The sequence below is a fragment of the Mytilus edulis genome, chromosome 14, assembly GCF_963676685.1.
Source record: "Mytilus edulis chromosome 14, xbMytEdul2.2, whole genome shotgun sequence".
In the NCBI taxonomy this organism is placed as follows: Eukaryota; Metazoa; Mollusca; class Bivalvia; order Mytilida; family Mytilidae; genus Mytilus; species Mytilus edulis.
In genome coordinates this window covers 62,117,883-62,138,341 of record NC_092357.1, presented here as the reverse complement: position 1 = coordinate 62,138,341, position 20,459 = coordinate 62,117,883, and the positions used below count along the sequence as shown (strand labels likewise).

The window sequence follows — 20,459 nt, the reverse complement described above, 5'->3', positions numbered from 1 at the left end:
CGAACGATTATCCGAGTAACCGGTTAGGCAAAATTGTACGATTTGACAACACTATTTATTAGGGAATATCTAAATCAAACAATATTAAGCGCATAATTGTTTTCTATATCATTGACACTTATTAAGGAATAGCTAAATCAAACATAGTGTAGGTCACTTCATCATGCAACTTAATGTCTGTATAACTTACTCAATGAGGTAAATGATGGGACGATATACACTGACCAGCAATAGTGCCACCAAATCAAATATGATGAATTTCCCCCCTTTTTAGTTAAAAAAGTCTTCTTTTAAAAATAAATGTTAAGTGTGTAATCATTACAATGTAGACTCTAAGATAAGTTTGACAGAATAATCATAGATACAAAATGGGCAAATTAATCTTATTAAGGGTGGGGGTAGAAAAAAGGTAAACATTTATGTTACTTGGCGAAAAAGATAATAACGTGTCGAAAAAATATATTGTTTTGGCGAAAGAGGTGGCGAAAAAAATAATTGACCCAGGGGAAACCCTGGGACTATCAACATACTATCAATGATAAGTAAAGAAAGGCGAGACATTTGAGCGCGTGTACTCTTGTTGGTTATTATTTTGAATATTATTACAGATAATCTGTAAACAGCAATAATGTTCAGCAAAGTAAGATCTACAAATAAGTGACATTGATTAAAATGGTCATTTGACTACATACGGAGTTATTGCCCTTTAAGGTCAAATTTAACAATTTTGTTAATGTTTTTTTAATCTTTTAAAGTCTTTTCCTTGAACAACTGAGACAAATTTACTCAAACTTCGCCACGCATAAGCATAAGAGTATTTCGGTTTTTTTTTAATGAGTCTAATGACCCTGTCTGTTTTCTTACTTGTATCAAGCAAAGCTAGAGCAAAATTATAACGGTTGCATTATTTCATGCATCAATTGTAAATTGAACTATCGTGTGAGCGACACCGGCTCCTTGGAGCCACGAGAATTTTAAAGAAAATTATCTACCTTTGATAAAAATATTTCAGGTGAAACCAAATCAATTACTTTTATGATTAATTGCATTGCATTACGTCGACCATGCTAAGGGGGTTGTATTGGAATTTAGTTTTAATTTGCAGATTTTTATGTGTAGTATAATGAGTATTGGTTGAGGTATGAGTGTTATTAAAGATAACTATTTTTGGGAGAAAAATGCATTGAGAGCAATAATGGGACAGAGAAGGCTAGGTGTGTGGGGCTTCTTTTATGGTAATTCATGTCTTCTTCCACCTTATTGCAATCAGCTTTAGATCTATGATTAAATCATAACATTTTCTTCAAATAAATATAATAGAATGTTTCTTCCTCTTAAACTCATTCCTAATCCAGTGGTACTTGCACTACATATTGGTACACAATTGTCTGACCTAATTTGTCCTTGCCAATTTTTTAATTGTAACTTTTTCACACTTAATTTTAAAAGCAAACTTCTGTGGTATTAAAGAGTGAGCTTTTTATTCCGTCTGTCAAATTGTCTATGATTAAATACTAGTTTTAAACTGATAAATCATACAAACATATGTTTTATTTAATATTCAAACATCATAATGACTCCTGACACTGATATAAAATGGCATCTATGATCTGCTATACATTTACACGTCGATGGTCAAACTGTATTTTATCAACCCAAAAAGCATTCCAAAAAATGCCCAAAAAGCATTCCAAAAAATTGAATTTTGTTACTATTAATAGCAATTTTGCTCAAATCCTGTTTCAGTCACAGTTGGAAGTACAGGGACAACATGATCCCCTCACTAATGTATATGACAGGTTGCACACTTCGTCTAGTAATGGACTTCTGGTGTCAGCAAGGCAAAAAGTAAAATAAAGGGATACACACAGTTGAAGAGTTGCCACCGTCAATTGTCGATTTTACGGAAATTTGAAAATGTATTAAATCACTTTCGCAGGGATGTCAGTTGCGGATCCAGAATTTGTTTTAAGGGGCCCGCTGGTTGACCTAAAAGGGGGGCTCCAGTCATGCAGCAGTGATTCCCTATAAATCAATCAAAGTTTTCCAACAAAAGGGAGGCTGCCAGTGGAAATTGTTTACATAGAATTGCTGGAATGACAAAATAATATTCTTTCAATCTTTGCAATAACATTTTTGGGATTCATGTAGCAAATGATAAAATTCATGATTATAATATGACAGGTTGCGGTATACACATATTTGATCAAGAATGGTGGATAAATTTCTCCATACTCTATCAGTTTCTACAATAGATTAGATCCAGATGTGTTCTATGAACAGAGTGTAGTCAGCTACGAAACCAGCGTACATCAGTTCTTCCCTCTCTTGTAAAGGGAGCCGTTGAAAAGACATAATGTTTTATTGCACGAGTAAATGATGAACTTTTAAATTACATGTAATACAGGCAGTCCCCTATATCTGGTTAATAGCGTCATAATATTGTACATACATTTTTGTAATTGACAAACTTTTCCAGTGAGAGACATAACTCAGAAGTTAAATATCTTAAAAGCATGCATACGTTATACGTTATGATTTTAACAAATGTTTAATGTTATATACATATATATATATATATATATATGCAATCATTTAAAATTATTTAATGGAATTTGATTTTTTATATATTTAAGAAGAAGAAAATATCTATGCAGATGATTGCAATATGTTCAACAAAAGGAAACACATCAAAGTGAATAGTTTGAACTTGCATAAAGGTTTGTATTTGGGCTAATATGTTTTTAAATACAAATTGTTCACCAATAGATAAACAGTTAAATACAAAATATAGTTATTAAAATATCAAATTATTGATAGCAAACAGAATTATAAAATTATTCAAAATCAGGCCTTTATTGATCCACGACTTAATGTTTGTAAACTTAGAGAATGCTACACTAGATCAATATAATTGTATAAAATTGAGAAAGGAAACAAATAATTTGTCAACAAAGTAAATAAGAAAACAACTTGATCAAGGAGCAGAAAACAGCAAAGGGTCTTCTATCCAGTCTCCAGAGGCAGGCTTCAGCTAGCCTCTTGTAACAAATATGCATAATAATTTAGCCTAAACGGACGTCACATTAAATAGTTATCAAAGGTAGCAGCTTATAATTTTATACACAAGACGTACGTTGCGTTTACATAAGACTCATCAGTGACGAAGAGTTTAACTGTTTGCAAGAAAAATATCTTTTTATCCTATACAATTACTCTTTAAATGCTTCATAGGTTTATATCTTTAATTATAAGCATGACTGATATCTTAAATGTATATAAACATGGTTCCATAAGTAACGGATAAGTTATACTTTTTGTGTTACAACATGTTGATTCATCAGTAATATATGCATGTATTGAACAAATACGTCATTGTCTATATGATTTAGACATGATCAATACAATAACACTGGTATTAAAGAGATAATCGTAACTTGAATAATGACTATCCCAATATGGCGACGGCAGATATAGGTAAAATATTTACAGTCATTTTTTCTCAAATGTAGCATGTTTTTGTCAATAGTTACTCAGCTGCAAGGTTTTTCTATACCATTACATCATATTAGAATCGTAACAGTGCACTGGAATTGTCTAAGCGCTTTGAAAATTGCCGGTGAAAAATTCGGTATCATAATCGTAACTCTATGGCATTTTTTTCTTTGATAATCGTAATTTCTTTATAGGATATTAGTAACTGAAACATAATAAATGTGTCTTTTAAAATTCTTTTTAATTTTTTAATGTATGTAAAATGTAAAATGCATGGCTCTGTCTATATCCTGGCATTGGCTGTTGTTTTTTTTTATCCCACGTCCTACATTATGATATTCTCTATGACCGTCATGATACAGGTACCACAGTCCTGGAATTTTACTATTGAAATTGAAGTGACCACCATTGTAATATGTATATATAATATATAATATACCTATGTAATGACAAAGAGTGAGTAGCTATAATTATTTTATTTTTTTGGGGGGAAGGGTTAACTGTCTATATCCAATATCCGAAAAGTGCAATCCTTTAGATTCATTGCTCAAAATGAAAGTCAACCTGTTTTCGTTTGAAAGTTATCTTTTTGTTGTGTTTTTTTTAAAGATATCCCTTGTTCTTCATACATTTCAAGTTGTGATATCAACCAAGAAAAATGAAGTTACATGAAAACTGTAGTCCCTAATTTCTCGTCAAACTGTCTCTGGCGAATACTAAATGTCTTTACTACTTCGTTATGGCTTAATAGGGTATGAGCTAGAATTGAATCAGCAGTGGCTTCCCGGGGGCAGAAATAGCACATATAGCCAACTGCAATAAATGAGTTAAAACAATATTTACTATGTTTTTATTCAGGATAAATTTATGTTTGTTTACCGTCTTAATCAGAAATCTGATGTAGGGTGACACATGTGTTTTGCCTGACAAATATTGCAACATATCATAACTTCCTTTAAAATTACCTCTTCGCTCATTCCCATATTTTTGTATTATTCCGTGTTCTTGGAAATTTCTGTATATTAACATAGTTCGTGTTTTTCCAATTTCCAAATTTCTTGAAGCTTGTTCACCCTTCCAATTGTATGATTTACTAGTAAATAGCTGTTTTCATTAGAACTATTAATAGTATATGCATAAAAAGAAATGTAATAAGATGTTGGAACGTTTCGTAATTAATTCATCGTCATAATTTCATCATATGCTATCAGATATACGTTTTTAGTGTCAATATCAATAACATACTTTCCAGTTACGATTATCTTTTCATTTTTTAATACCATAATTACGATTATCTTTTTTCCGAGTTACGATTATCATTCCGAATTTTTCAACGGCAATTTTCAAAGCTCTTAGACATTTCCAGTGCACCGTTACGATTCAAATATGATGTTATGGTATAGAAAAACCTTGCAGCCTTGTAACCATTGACAAACACATGCTATATTTGGGGAAAATGACTGTAAAGATTTTACCTATATCTGCCGTCGCCATTTTGGGATAGCCGTCATTCCATTTACGATTATTTTTTAATGCTAGTGAAAAAACAGTATTATCAAGTGTAAAATGCATAATTTCTGGTGAAAATTAAACTGATATGAAATTGTCCTTGCATGCTAGTATCAAGTTATGAAGCATTTTTGTTATGACCTGATGTCATCTATGTTAACAATTATACTCAGGCTTCACTGAAATTTGTATTGATCAGATGAGTTAAACCCTTTAGAACTTACTTTCATAGTTTGTTCATATGTAGTACTGTTACACCACTGACCGATATAAGGGAAGGGTTTGGTGGTCGCTAACATGTTTAACCCCCCACATTCTGCATGTATCTGTCAGGATCCTGTAATTCAAGGATTCTCGTTCGTTGCTGTATATCCTATCATGGCTTAAATAGAACATAGGAATTTACTATAGAAGTCTATAATGAATTGTTAAAAATCAATTTCCAATGGTCACAACTAACACGCTTATTAAAATAATGATAAGGGGTCTTCAGTTTCTATTGATTGTAATACTTCACTGGGGTAACCTAGTGTGTTAGTGACCTAATACGGTATATATGGGGTCAGTACATTCCATATGGGGATTCGAGCTTCGCTCTCACCCCACAAGGAATTTACTGACCCCATATATACCGTATTAGTTCGCTCTCACCCCATATGGAATTTACTGACCCCATATATACCGTATTAGATCACTAGCACACTATGTAACTAATATTATAAGTTATCATCTACTACTACTTATTATGATTTTAACCTTATTTTGCATGATTTCAAAATTAAAAAAACACAGTGGATACAGGTAAGCGACACAGGCAAGTCAGAGCCTCTAGTTTATACATACTTCAGGCCATTAGTATTCTTGTTTGCATTGTTTTAGATTTGGGATATTTCGTGCCTTTCATACTTGGCTGTGTGGTACTGAGTTATGTTCAATGTTGAAAGAAGTAAGGTGACCTAAAGTTTTAATTAATTTCTCTGTAATTTTGTTTCATCGACAATTATATTTACAATTTTATTTTAACATTCAATTTTTCTTTTGTCCATGTCCGTGTTAAGTTCCCACAAGATCTAATTGGATTTAACTTCTTCAATTTGTAGTGTTTTCTGTAGAATAATGTAGACTGTTTTGTCTTTTTATCAATTTCCGTTTTTTTCGACCTTAATAAGAAGAAGAAGGGTTTAAATATCCCTAATCCGCCTCTCTTTTATATGCATAATATTTTCATGTGTCTTACTTCCTTTACATTTCTATGAAAGTGATTGGTTAAAAGCGCCCTCTTGGACCGTGTATATTTCATATTAGGTTAGTAGGGAGACGGAGCTTATCTCATACACGGTTAGTAGTGGTGTTACGTCCCTTTATATTCCATATAAGGTAGTAGGGAGGCGGGGCTTATTTTATACTGGATAATTAGTGGTGTTACGTCCCTTTATAAAAACAAAACGGTACTGAGAAAAAATCGTAAAGGTTTCAATAGACGAAGAAATTGATGATTAAGATTGAAATAAATTCATAAAACATATTTAAACCCAACAAGTTGTTATTGTTGGTATCTGTTTATTTAGGATCAATTGAAGTAGTGTCTCAATGCTAACAGTATTGAAGACTTACTTTTTTATAGGTCTATGTTTCACACGTTAAGATAGTCAGTAAGATTATTTCGTTACATAGTGTGCAAGTGAACTAATACGGTATATATGGGGTCAGTAAATTCCATATAGGGATTCGAGCTTCGCTCTCACCCCGTATATACCATATTAGGTCACTAGCACACGATTTGAGCTTCGCTCTCACCTCATATGGAATTTACTGACCCCATATATATCGTATTGGGTCATTAGCACATTACGTAACCAATATTATCTTGTGTATCTCCCCTCAGTGATATCACATTTTTGAATTTGTTGAGTTTATAGTACATGAACAGTAATTTTAATAAATTATTTTTTATATCAGGAATTACAGATGATTTGAGATTTAAATTACCAGACACTAAGCCTCTTGACAAAAATAAAGGTATGTGATTAGAATATTAATTTTAAGACTTTATAATTCTTACAAGATTTTCATATTTATAAATTGAATAAGATTTGTCAAGGTACATTCGTAACCTTTTCATGCGCAATAAACATTCATGCAGGGATCCCCGGATTAACAAAAACCCAAGTACATACCAGTTGTTTCTATTCTACTGCATATATAACCCCATAAAAAAAATGCATTTAAGCTTCGAAAATGTATAAAATTAAAGTTATAATAAAATTCCGCGAAATCACATGCACGATTTAGCGAATTTACGTCATGAATGACAAAACACGACGTCATACGATTGAAAACTATCAATTGAAAGATTATTTCGTTACTTGTACGCTTCAAATATTATCTCATTAAAAATTAAGTTTTTGTGATAGGTGCGATTTCACTTTATATTCTGTTGCATTTATCGAACATTTATGGATTTTAGAAATACAATATGGCGGCCAACTCCTTAGTTACGACCTGTTCATTGTGCATTTGATGGTAATTACAGAAAGCATTACAAATAACAATATTAATTAAAAATCGCGAATATTTGGCTTAAGAATTATAAAGTTAAAACACATTTCTTCAAGAGGTTATTGATATAATAACCGGGGCTCTTACTCACAAACTTAACATCGGACAATAGTCTGACCGAAAATATTTTTGTTATGACAAAAAGCTTTCAGTCCAAAATGACTGTTTCCGAATCGTTTGGGGCTTCGATATCAATGACAATGTTATAATGAATAAAATCATATCCCAAATGATTTCTAATGTCAATAACTTTCGTTCGATCGACATTATCAAAGTTTCTGCAAAAGGCATTCATAGACTTAAATGTATATCAATAATAATGAGACATCTTGGGACTTTAAACCATGTTCAAACTACTACTTTCATTTATTTATAAGGGCATTCGAAGAAGTCTGAACGTCAACAGTTCTTTGTCAATTGTTCAATTGATTATTGTCTTAGAGAAATTGATGTGATTTTTTTAATCAATTAAGAAGATATCATACCTTATTGCCATGTTCTTGAATGATTGTATTTCCATGAATCAGATTCGAAATATTGCCATTTGATGGTTTATTGTGAATTAGCTCATTTACATATTTGTCAAGCGTCATTCTCTTTTCTATGGACAAAAAAGGGAACATACCTGAAATGAAAAAAAATTGTGTTCCTTAAATTTAAATTAATGACTTAAATTATAGAATAAAATTGAGAATAACAATGAGAAATTTGTCAAAGTGACAACAACCCGATCATTGAGCAAACAACAGCCGAAGGCAACCAATGGGTCTTCAATGTAGCCAGAAAATCCCACACCCGGAGGCGTCCTTCAGATGCCCCTTAACAAATATGTATACTACTTCAGTGATAATGTACATCATACTAAACTCTGATTTATACACAAGAAACTAAATTAAAAATCATACAAGAATAACTTAGGCCAGAGGCTTAACACTTGGGTCTGGCGCAAAATTGCGGCGGGGTTAAAAATGTTTTTTGAAATTGCAACCCTACCCTTTACCTCTAGTTAATGTAGGAATAAACAAACGCACACCTATACGCAGTTTAAGAGAAGTCCGAGTTCGATGTCAGAATATGAAACAAAAGAATATAAACAAAATGACAATAATACATAAATAACAGCTGACTACTAACAGTTACTGATATGCCAGCTCCAGACCTCAATTAAACGGTTTGAATATTATGTCTTCATCATATGAATATCAGGTACAATCCCCCCTGTTATGGGTTTAGTATTATACCAACATGAAAAATATGAGAAATTAACCCATTTCATGCCAACAATATCGTAACAATATCCCTTGTTAATAAGTCTGTTTAAAGGTTTCGTTAGCTTTTGAGATGTAAGCTGACATTTTTGTGTTTTGTAAAGAATATTACCATAGCAGATTAGATATGAAATACCTTAAACTATAAGATGTCTGCATGTTGTGTTGTATTTACGAATGATTTCCTTATACCAATGATAAATATTTAGTAAATGTTTGATTAGTTTGAGATCTCGAAAACCCTGGTGTTATAATTTTTTCAGTAATACATAGATTTCTCTCGCTAAAATCTAATATGTTATAACATACACTCCAAACCATTAAAAGTCTGAACTGGCCTATATTTTTACTCGACTGTACTGATTTTTACCCGACCAGTCTGAATTGGTCTAAAATATACTTGAAAATAGTCGACTGTAGTCTGAACCATATTTGATAGTCTGAACTTGCACTTAACAATTTCAAATGTGTCTAAACCATGCTTGATCTAGTCTGAACCATACTCGACCTAGACTGAACTATACTCGACCTAGTCTGAACCATACTCGACCTAGTATAACTTTAGGGTGTCAGTTGAGTAAAGTAAATAAGGCAGTGATTTCTTTGATTTTTTTTATAATAAAATACATATGCATATAAAATAGTATATAAAGTAACTTATAAAAAAGAAGATGTGGTATCATTGCCAATGAGACAACTATCCACAAAAGAACAAAATTACAAAGACATTAACAACTATAAGTCATCTTACGGCCTTCAACAATGAGCAAGGCCCATATCGCATTGTCAGCTATAGAAGGCCCCGATAAGACGATGTAAAACAATTCAAACGAGAAAACTAGCGGCTTTAATCAATTTAAAAAATGACACCTTTGTTTTGTAAAACCATGAACTTATAAAATCATTATAATTAAACTTCCATTGCAATTCTTGATAACCTTTTAAAAAATTTGCAGTAATTTGGAAACAAAAACTATTATTTTAAATTTAAATATGTGTATGTCAAAATTAAAGACATGGCATACAAGAAGCACTTAAAAAGATTTAATTACATCAGTACTTGTGTGTGTTTACAGGTAAACCCTACTTTTCTTAAACTCGTGTATTACCTAGTGAAACAAAAGGTCTTGCGATTTAAGTTGTACAGGATGTTGCAGTTTTGAATGAATGTTATTTAGAATTTAATTCTCTCTGACCAGGTGTGATCTGTTTAATGAGTTTTCCCCAGGCAGGACGTAATATTTTATACACTAACCAGAAGAACAATTTTATTAATTTTATTAATTTCTTTAATTTTTTATTCTTTTTTCAATTTGATAAATATCGCATATAATATATCCCAAATTATAATAAAAGATATATTTCTAATATAACGTTGGATCAAATTAACTGATTTTGTTGGTACATTAAATAGATAATTATTTTACGATAGTATGTAACCATGAAACCTATATAATTTTTATTTAGATATTTTAGGAAATTAAGATAAAAAAAACCATGCCAAACAAGAAGCACCTTTAAAAGTTTTTATTCTCTCAGTATAAGTGTAGTTTTAAGGTAAAAAGAAAATCTTTTATATAGCTAAACTCTAAAATTTTTGAGGTCATTTGGTGAAGTATGTTCAGACAGGTCGAGTATTGTTCAGACCTTTGGTCGAGTACGGTTAAGACTGAAAAAATAGGTCGAGTACAGGTCGAGAACGGGTTAAGACTGTTTCAGACTGGTCGAGTAATACTTCAGACTATTTTTAATTTTAAAGATAAGGGTCAAGTACAAATCAGTATAGTCGAGTACGGTTAAGACTGTGGTTGAGTAATGTCATGTAAAGTTCAGACCTATTCAGACTGGTCGAGTATAAATCAGTACAATCGAGTACAGATATAGGCCATGTCAGACTGTTACTGGTTTTTAGTGATACACGAGCGAATCGTTCAGATACATAAACGCCATACTATGGTGACAAGGGAATGTCATCATCTAAAATGGATAATTTACGTTAGGAAATGAAAAAAAAACACTCTTATATCATAAACTTTCGTATTTAGCTCCCCATTCATGATATAGATATGAAGTTCGAGGTAAGGGCAGTGGTCATTGTTAGTATTAACTTTTTTTTAAAGTAAGTTCAACAGGATAAATTTCTTTAGTAAACATAAGTCATCATTATTGAGAACCAATGTATCATCTTAAGTATTGTTAAATGTTTGTATCAAATGTCGTTTCGATGGGTCTTTGCACAGTTAGTTCCAATTGGAATTTCAATAACATAGTTCTTTTGTTTGTTGCTACTAAAAGTGACCTAAAAGAGTTTGAATATATGTTTTCGCATTCCGACTTTTTAAATGCCCAATTAATTAAGGATGTGATTTTTTTCTTAACAAGAATACGAGGCAACGTGGTATATAGGGTAGAAAAATCAAAACTTTAAACATATTCAAAATTACCAATATATGCATGTAATTTATCAAGTACTTCCAACGAGTTTTTGACACTCCAAAAGTAATTCCACTATTTTCAAAGGCCTTCTTCGAACAATTTATTAACAGGTTTTTCATTGTACCAAGTGTACTAGTAAGTAAAATAGACAATTTATTAGTGGAATAATTGCTTGCAGATGAAATAAATCTATATTTGTAAGGTGTGTTGTGTAGCCTAGGAAGCCAGTACATAGTTGGGACTTTCGTTGTAAGATATTTAATATTATACATGTTCTATTAATCAACCTTCATTGGGTGACATTGAAACCGTTGATTCTATTTAACTGCATTGATTTTTGCTTTGTAAGAGAGAGTCTTACCCCTGCTTGTACTGCTGATGGGGTGATTCTAATCAAATGGCAAAATACAACAATTCAACTATAGACAAAAAAATTGAATGAGAAAATTGAATGATTGAACAAGGTCTAGAGAAACAATAGGCTGTGAGCAATAAAAGGTTTGTATTGCATGATTGTTGTGCTATGTCAGCAATTTCACATATTAAATCATTGTTTATTGGAAAATCGACGTATAAAAATTACACATTACAATAAAAAAAACAAAAACAAACAAAAGATATAAAAAGCAACCAAAGTAAAGTGCATTACATAAACGCAACACATATAGCAGGTATAATATAAAATTTTAAATGTAAGCAAAAAATGAAAGAGGGTCAAAAGATACTAGAGGGACAGTGAAACTCATTGGTGCAAAAAAAAGGTGACAACAACATGGCTTACAAATATGAATAAAGGAACTAAACTAGTACAAAACAATGTAGGGTTCATGTGGTTGTAAATCAACCATTGAAAATTATTGGCACTACGTGGATACAATCAGAGGATTCTTAATATCTAGCAAACATTCAAAAACAAGAGGAGCAAACATCCTTAATGTCTTGTTACACGCTCTTCCAAAAAAAATAATGATTGCAGTAATTGTGAAGTAATCAGTGGAAATACAACGGCAATGTCGAAACTCCTGTTCATTTAGTTTTCGTTAATTTTTCAGCACTTTTATGTTATTCGTCCATTTTGTAATTAACTGCACGTGGGATTTTTTAGTCATACATGCGCAGAAATCATTTTAAATTCAACCGTACTAGTTATTATTGATCTCTCCGTTCACAAATACATTCATATTGATTCGCTTTAGATAATTTCAAATTAAATTAATTCTTAAACGTTTTATGTTAGACAGATTTAAGATTGATTCAAAACCTTTACATTCGACTAAAATCGATCTGAAGTGAACCAATTGCAATCTAGTCAAAGTGATCTAAATGTCTAAATGCGAAAGGGTTCTTTGTGCCTGTCCTGAGTTATGACCCTCAGGGGTTGTCTTTTATTGTTGCAGTGTTTTATATTTGATTTTCTTAATTATTTTATGCATAAATTAGGCAGTAGTTTGTTCGTTAGAATTGTGTTACATTTGTCAGTTTTATAGCTTACTTTGTTCATGGTCTATGCGCATTGTTAAAGACCGTACGGTGAACTACTGTGGTAAATTTCTATGTCATTTGGTCTACTGTAGAGAGTTGTCTCATTGACAATCATAACACATCTTCTTTTTATATGAATTTACATAAAAAGCGTGTATGATTCCTAAAAATCAGCAGGAGCCATGTACTCACGAGTCTACATTCAAGCTTTTTGTATTTTTGAAAACTGAATTAAGAACCAAAATTCTCTCTTCTTGAGGAGTTAAGCCTTTTTAAAACATTGACATGGGTTCACCACAGAATGAAAATGAATGATGTTGGGGAGATTATCAACCAGAGATCTGAAAAAATTAAATGGCTTTTAATTAATGCTGCCAACGGTTAACGTCGGAATACCAAAAACGCTAACCGCTAGGTAAATTTTTTATATAAATGTGTATCAAAATCATTAAATAATTTTGTTTTATTCAAACATATCGTCATGGTAATTAATTTGGCAGATCAATTGTTCAGTAGATTTTTTGCTTTTGTTAATCCAAGAAAATTAAAATTAATTAGAACTCATCTATCAGCTCGGGGCAAGATATTAAGTAAACATAATTAGGATACATGTTTTTTTAAATACTTACTTTAAATCAGTTATCCGATTCAATTATACTATTCACTCCATTATTTTATTTTTGATCAAATATTGCATAGATATACATCTGAATTGCAACCTCCTTCGTGTACGGTTTTGTCATATATTTTAAACGAAATGACAACTAGGAATTTGTGATATGAAAATAAACGTGAATGTAATAAATGTAATATACTTGAAGGAACGAGTAACATGCTTAATCCTTTCAAATTGAAACATTCCACATTGGTTTTTTTAGGCAGCAAGAGAAAATGAAAGAATCGTCGGTTTCAGACATTTTTAATTCGACGAGATCAAGATGGTTTTTCTTTTTTAATTTGAAGTTATTACAAACACCATGGTAGATACGGTGAATTAGATTATTAAAGTCAAAATTCGCCAGAAATCCCAACATGCTAGTCTAATAATGCGACAGGACAAACTTCAATTCATCGTATCATAATAACGTACATTTGTAGGGTACTATAAATAAGGTATTCAAAATCAATTAAAACTACCGGTTAATCGGTTAATCGGTCGAACGATTATTCGAGTAACCGGTAAGAAAACCTCTACTTTTAATGTCATTGACCTGATATGCCTGACCTACATATGTAATGTAATTCATCATAATTACAAATTATTTTTAAGAAAGTTGAAAAATGTATAATTCCTTCCACGACTTTCCCTCTGATAAATTGTAAATACTACATCATAATCATGACACTCAATTGTGACTTATTTTGTTATTAAGTTACTCGTTGAATATTTTTATGTCCCGTTTATTGGAATTATGTTTTCTGATCTTTGCGTTCGTTCGTTCATTCTTTCGTTCGTCAGTCCGTCTGTCCTGATTCAAGTCTTTGCGTGTTTTGTAAAGGTAGTTTTTGGTGAAGATACAGTTCTTTCAACGTAAAACTTTGTATAAATGTTCCCTATAATATGATCTGTATAATTTAAATGACAAAACTAGAGTCTTGACACCAATTTTATGACCACTGAATATAGAAAATGCTAGTGCGATAGGGGCTTCCGTGTACTATGGACATATTCCTGTTTTATATTTGAATCATTGCGTTGCATGAATTAGCTAATCTATAAAATCATGTTAAGGGTTTAAACAAAAACTATAACTAACGCTTCTTATATTGTGTATTTGTAGAGTACATATCTTCTAACCTGTTGGGATCTAAAGTACCAACTTCATTTAGTCTCCAAATGGATTACCAAGTTTGCACTATGAAAGACTTATCGAAACAACCAGGTATATCAAAAATAATATTTAAATTTCTATATTTGGATTAAATATATGATCATATCCCTTCCTTTACGTTTAAGTACATATCAATCATATTTCAAAATATTTATTTTTTGCGGATATCAAAGTTATACATGTAAGTTAGAATTGGACTGACGGCTTATTGTAGACTTGGAGAAGTATATTTTATTTCAAGAGTTCAGGTAATCAATTTCAGACGAGTGAAAATTTGCGGTGTAAAAAGGGAACTGTTAACAGCCTTTTTCCTTCAATTGGGTGTCGTACTATACAGATACAGCCCTACATATATTGCTATTCTGTTTCTGTATACTATATAAAGCTCCGCCCACTGCCGGATTACGTTTGTGTATTGCTGTCGACGAGTGTTGTGTGAACCTGCGTGACCTCAGGTTGTGTATTGCAGTCACATTCTAATGATGTACATGTATTGTTTGACCTTATGCGAATAAACGAAAAAAATAATTACGTTCTGTGTGTTTTCAAACATTTCATGAAAGCAAAAAGAATTAAACCAATTTTCTGAGTACATACAAACATTCTACGAGGAAAATCATCGATTTCAGTATTTAAATTAGTATGACTGTGTAACAAAATCAAGTAAATGTCAAAAGTTAAATTCAAAATCCTGAAGAGTAGGACAACTCGTACACTTCTGTTTCAAATTGGACAATGTTTTGTTATTTGTTTGTACTGTTGAAATTGGTTGTCAGGTTAACATAAAGAATTATCCACCTTGCACGATGTATTATTGTTGACAATTCGAGATTTATTTTTTGCGAACCCGTCTCCAGCTCAATGTGTGATTTTGATATTACTTCGCCGGCCTCAATGGATTTTATATCGAAAATAAATGCAAAAAAAGTGAGTTTTTGTTTCTATCAAAGCATAAAATATACAGAATTAATTGTAGGATAAAGACAATAACTGTTTAGTGTCTATGAATATCATCTGTATTTGTCCTCGGCTCGATAAAGCAGTAAAAGCTCGCTAAAGCGCGCATTACACACGTTTCTTATCCTCGTACAAATACAGCTGATACTTAAATACACTTAACAGTTATTGTCTATATAATTCAGCAAAACCATATATGCAAACAGTTTAGATGTCCATAATTGCAGGTCATCCCAAAAGAGAAGTTGTAACATGCAATGTATTTTATTTCTTCGAACATCAAGTAGGCTAATCTAGGTTTTTGTTAAGGACTGCATTAACTGAACCGTTTTTATATGTCTGTTTACAGGGCGTATTCGGTAAACCGTTGCCTTTCCGTCTGTCCATCTGTCAGAGGTTAACATAAAAATTTGGTAAATTGTTTTATAAATTTTAGGTTATAAGTGTCAGACTTTTGGGTATTTTCCAGTTAAAGAACAATAACTCAAAAACACTATCACCAATTTGCAAGAAAATTTTAAGATTTGACATGAGCTCCAAATGATTTATATAAATTTAAGATTTTAAGGTCCGAGTTATGGGGTTTATTCACAATAAAAGGAAATTTTCCTGTTTTCAGAGACAGTAACTCAAAAATGTCTTTAGCAGTTTTCATGGAACTTTGGCGAATTGTCTTAATCTATTGACTATGCTCCCTTTGGATTTTTATAATTTTAGGTTTTTCGTTTTAGAGTTTTATGATTTTCTTTATAAAAGGGTGATTTTCCCAGTTTTTAGACTATGCTTTGTGTAGTTATCATGAAACTTTTGTGAATGGTTAATTTCTATTAAGATAACCTCCCTTTTGAAATTTCTGATATGACATTGAAAAGTTATTGATCTTTATTCTTTTAAAAAAAAGAGACAGGCGTATCATGCGTACAAGGCGCAGATGTTTATTAGCTATTGCACTATCTAATCCGGCCGTTGGCCGCTATTGATAGCAGAAGCAAAATATGAGAACTTCCTCTGCCTTAACTGCTCTGCGCAAGCGTTTGTCTATATTTGTAGAGGACAACAAATTTTGATTTTAAATAGTATTTAAATAAGAAAATCTCTTTTTACTAAACCCAAATAATAATATAAAGTTAAAGCCTTGCTAACTGATTTGACACTCCAATACATATAATACTTCCACATATATATTAATTTTCATATTTGTATGGTTATAACATTAAAAAAAATAGTTTTTTACACTACTATAAACCTGGAATTAAAATAATTATGATATACACATATTAACAAATGGCCTTTTTATACCGACCTACTTTCTTGTAGAGACTCCCTTATCACCTTTGGGTTATTCACTTATATAGCGTCATCATGTAAATTCATATCAACAGAAATATATTTATTAACCTTTATAGTTAAACCTTTCACACAAGTAATTCAATCGAGAGATGGTTCACTGTTAAACCTACCTTAAAGGAAAGTGCAAAAAGATATGTACATGTAAATACACTATAAACATATGCAATTGGTTTGATAAGGTTGTATTCTATATATGAGACAGCAGAACGACGAGAGAATCGATTACATGATCGTTTTATTATGAACAACTTGCACAAAATGCACTTAAAACACTCGTGTTTATCACATTTACTCTGAATAAATATTTCATGATTTTTTAAACGTTATAGGCTTCAAAGAGGCAAACAAGTTCATTTGCGGAAAATGTTGTTGGCTAACTATTTCGTTGGACGATTTTTTAAAGCATCTACAACAGTGTGAAATGCGACAAAAGGTGTGTATACCGAAAATAGTATGATGTACGTGAACTAAAAATATCATATATATAAACATGTACAGTTGAAAAAAGAGTCAACCTTCCCCATTTCCATTCTCGATTTTATTACTACATACTCACTTTCATATCATTTAATTTCTTCTAGTGAGGATTGTTAACTCAATTAAAGGATATTTTTGGATAATGTTCTCGCTATTTAACGAAACTTTCCTTTGCTCATCTACCTAACTAATAACTTCCATTACTGATTTGGATACCCTGTTGAATAGTTCAAGAACTATCTATTCGCCTAAACTTTCTGCCATTAAGACGAATATACAGAGAACTATTCATTCAGCCTGTTAAACATATAGCAACCGCTTCATTCATAATATAAATAAGGGCTGATTAGTGGCTGGTCGCCCTACCCTACATATTTATAATAATCAGTCTGTCCGTAACAAATTGTGTGCGCGCTCTATCTAGAGAACTGTTATGATTTCATATGTAATACTTGAAATGTAAATCAACCAACACCAGATGTTGTATCATAATGTTTGTACATTTTGCTAGGACAAATTCGATAGTATTTAATAGAAAAATGTAAGTGTTGAGCTGGATACACATATTGCTCATAAAGGAAATTTCTAAAAATGGAATAAAAACATTTTGATATATAAAGTTTTGAATTAAGACAAATATTGTACAAAGTTTGCATAAATGTCCTCGAAAACAAGTGAGGAAAGAGTGACATAAAAAAATAAAGATAGGTCACAGGGGACTTGTAATCTTTATTCTCATAAGGTTATAGAAGATGATTTTCATTTTTTATTAAGCTGTCCATTATAAAATAACTGTCAGGAATTGACTGAGACTGCAAATCAAAACTTTTATGGTAACTGAACAATGAAGATAAATATATGGTTAAAAAGTTAAGTTATTTTATTATCCAGAGTTTTGAATTAAGATTCACACATTCTGTAAATGGCTAAATCTATATTAGTTCATATATGTTGTGTACATCTTATCACGATACATTTACAATAACATTCCTGGCATATATGATGAGTTTATTTTCATTGCTTTACTGATGCCAGTGTTGTGATTAGATTCACATATGGATGAATACGGTTTATATGACTACTTTTTATTTTATCTTTCTTATATATAGATGAGACCATTAGTTTTACCGTTTGAATGGTTTATCACTCGTAATTTTGGGACCCTGTATAGCTTGCTGTTTGGTGTGAGCCAAGACTCCCTGTTGAAGACTGTACTTTGACCTTTAATGGTTTATTTTTATAAATTGTGACTTGGATTGCGATTCGTCTTATTGGCACTCATACCATGTCTTTTTACATCTAAATACTTTTTGGACAGACAGGTGGTTAAATTTTGTACCCATCTGATCCAAATATTTTATCACTTAGTGTAAAAGTATGGAAACGATGTTATATGTAATACACCAATTTGCTTTAAAGCTTCAAGTTGTAAAAAAGAAAAATCACAAAAATACTGATCTCCGAGGAAAGTTCAATACGAAAAGCCTTCAATTAAATGGCAAAATCTAAAGATGCAAAGATGAAATTGACCCATAATAATAACCTTATAATTAAATATGGCGATAGAGGAGGGGAACATGCCACATACAAACTTAATAGGCATACATATAATTTGTTATTTCTAAATAACTGTGAATTCATTTACATTTTTAGTGGTTTCTTAATTTGTTTTCATCGTACTTTTTCTGTTGTAGGAAAACATACAAGTCAAAAATGACTACAAGAACTATGTGGGTAAGCAATTTTGAATTGTAACCAGTTACATGACAAAAGATGTTTTTAGATGTTTTATTTTATACGTCTAGCTGATAAACAACTAGCCGACTTATGTTCTTTTTCTTTTGTAGTGGCAAGACTTATTGTACCTACAAAAGACCAGGATCTTTCATCCGAAATAGAAAAAGAGTGGCAACAGGGAAACATCAACCCACAGCATAGTTCAATAGATGTTAATTATATTACAACTGGTAGTGTTGTGATCTGGGTCAAAGTGGATTTACTTTTGTTCCTTGATATACAGAAATTTTACTCTGCACTAGATAACTTGGTTAATGATATATTCAAGAAATATAAGAAATATGCAGTCAACTTGTCGTTATATTGTGTTCAGGTTTATGATATCGCAACAGGTATTAGAACTTATACAAATAAGAAAACAGTAAAACTTGAATATTAAAAACAAATAGGGATTACTCTTAAATATTTATTCTATCATACATTCTTTTGATGTGATTGAACTTTTTACTTTACCATTTGATAAGGGACTTTCCGTTTTTAATTTTCATTTGAGTCCAGTAATTTTGTTATTTTTACTTTTTTCATTTACTTTTTAAAAAATCATATGACTTCTAAACAAAAACTTTTTAAAATGTCTTTCTTATGCAGGTTATGTGGACAATTTAGCTGACGAATTTCACTGTGGTGAGTGTGAGCTAAAGTGTAATACACTTGATAATTTTATATCACACAAGAAGACTAGATGTATTCAGCATATATTGCCCGAGGTAAAATAAATAGCTTTTATATAATTGTATTGGGGTCTCCCTTTGTAGCTCACCGGGACCCTTTGTGCTTATGCTTATGCCATTACTTGGCGTCTGTCTTCGTTAACTATTTCAAAACATCTTCTCTTCTTCAACCACTAGGCCAAATACCTTAAAACTTTAACTAACTGTTCCTTAAAGTATATAGTCTATGAATTGCATCCGAAGTTTTATCCTTAGATAAACATGGCCGCCATGTCTAAAAATTTAACATAGGGGTCAAATGCAGCTTCTGGCTAATATCTCAAAAAGACAGCTTTTAGAGCAAATATGACCCGGGGTAAAATTGTTCAATTTATCTTGATCTATCAGCCCTGCAATTTTCAGACAATCGAACAATCCATTGTTGGATTGCTGCCCCTAAATTGCTAGTTTTAAGAAAATATTGCAGTTTTGTGTTATTATCTTGAATAATTTTATAGATAGATATAAACTGCAGACAGCAATAATGTTCAGCAAAGTAAGATACACAAACAAATTTCAATGACTAAAATTGTCAATTGATCCCTAAAGGAGTTATTGCCCTTTAAAGACAATGTTACTCAATTTGT

General features: G+C 31.5%; 1 long non-coding RNA gene across 1 annotated transcript; it reads left to right on the top strand.

Moving 5' to 3' along the window:
* The first annotated feature begins 14,528 nt into the window (after positions 1-14,528).
* On the top strand, positions 14,529-19,099 carry LOC139503326 (uncharacterized). Its single transcript, XR_011659079.1, has 3 exons — positions 14,529-14,632; positions 17,218-17,321; positions 19,060-19,099. It is a non-coding gene; the product is annotated as an uncharacterized lncRNA (long non-coding RNA).
* The last annotated feature ends 1,360 nt before the right edge of the window (positions 19,100-20,459 follow it).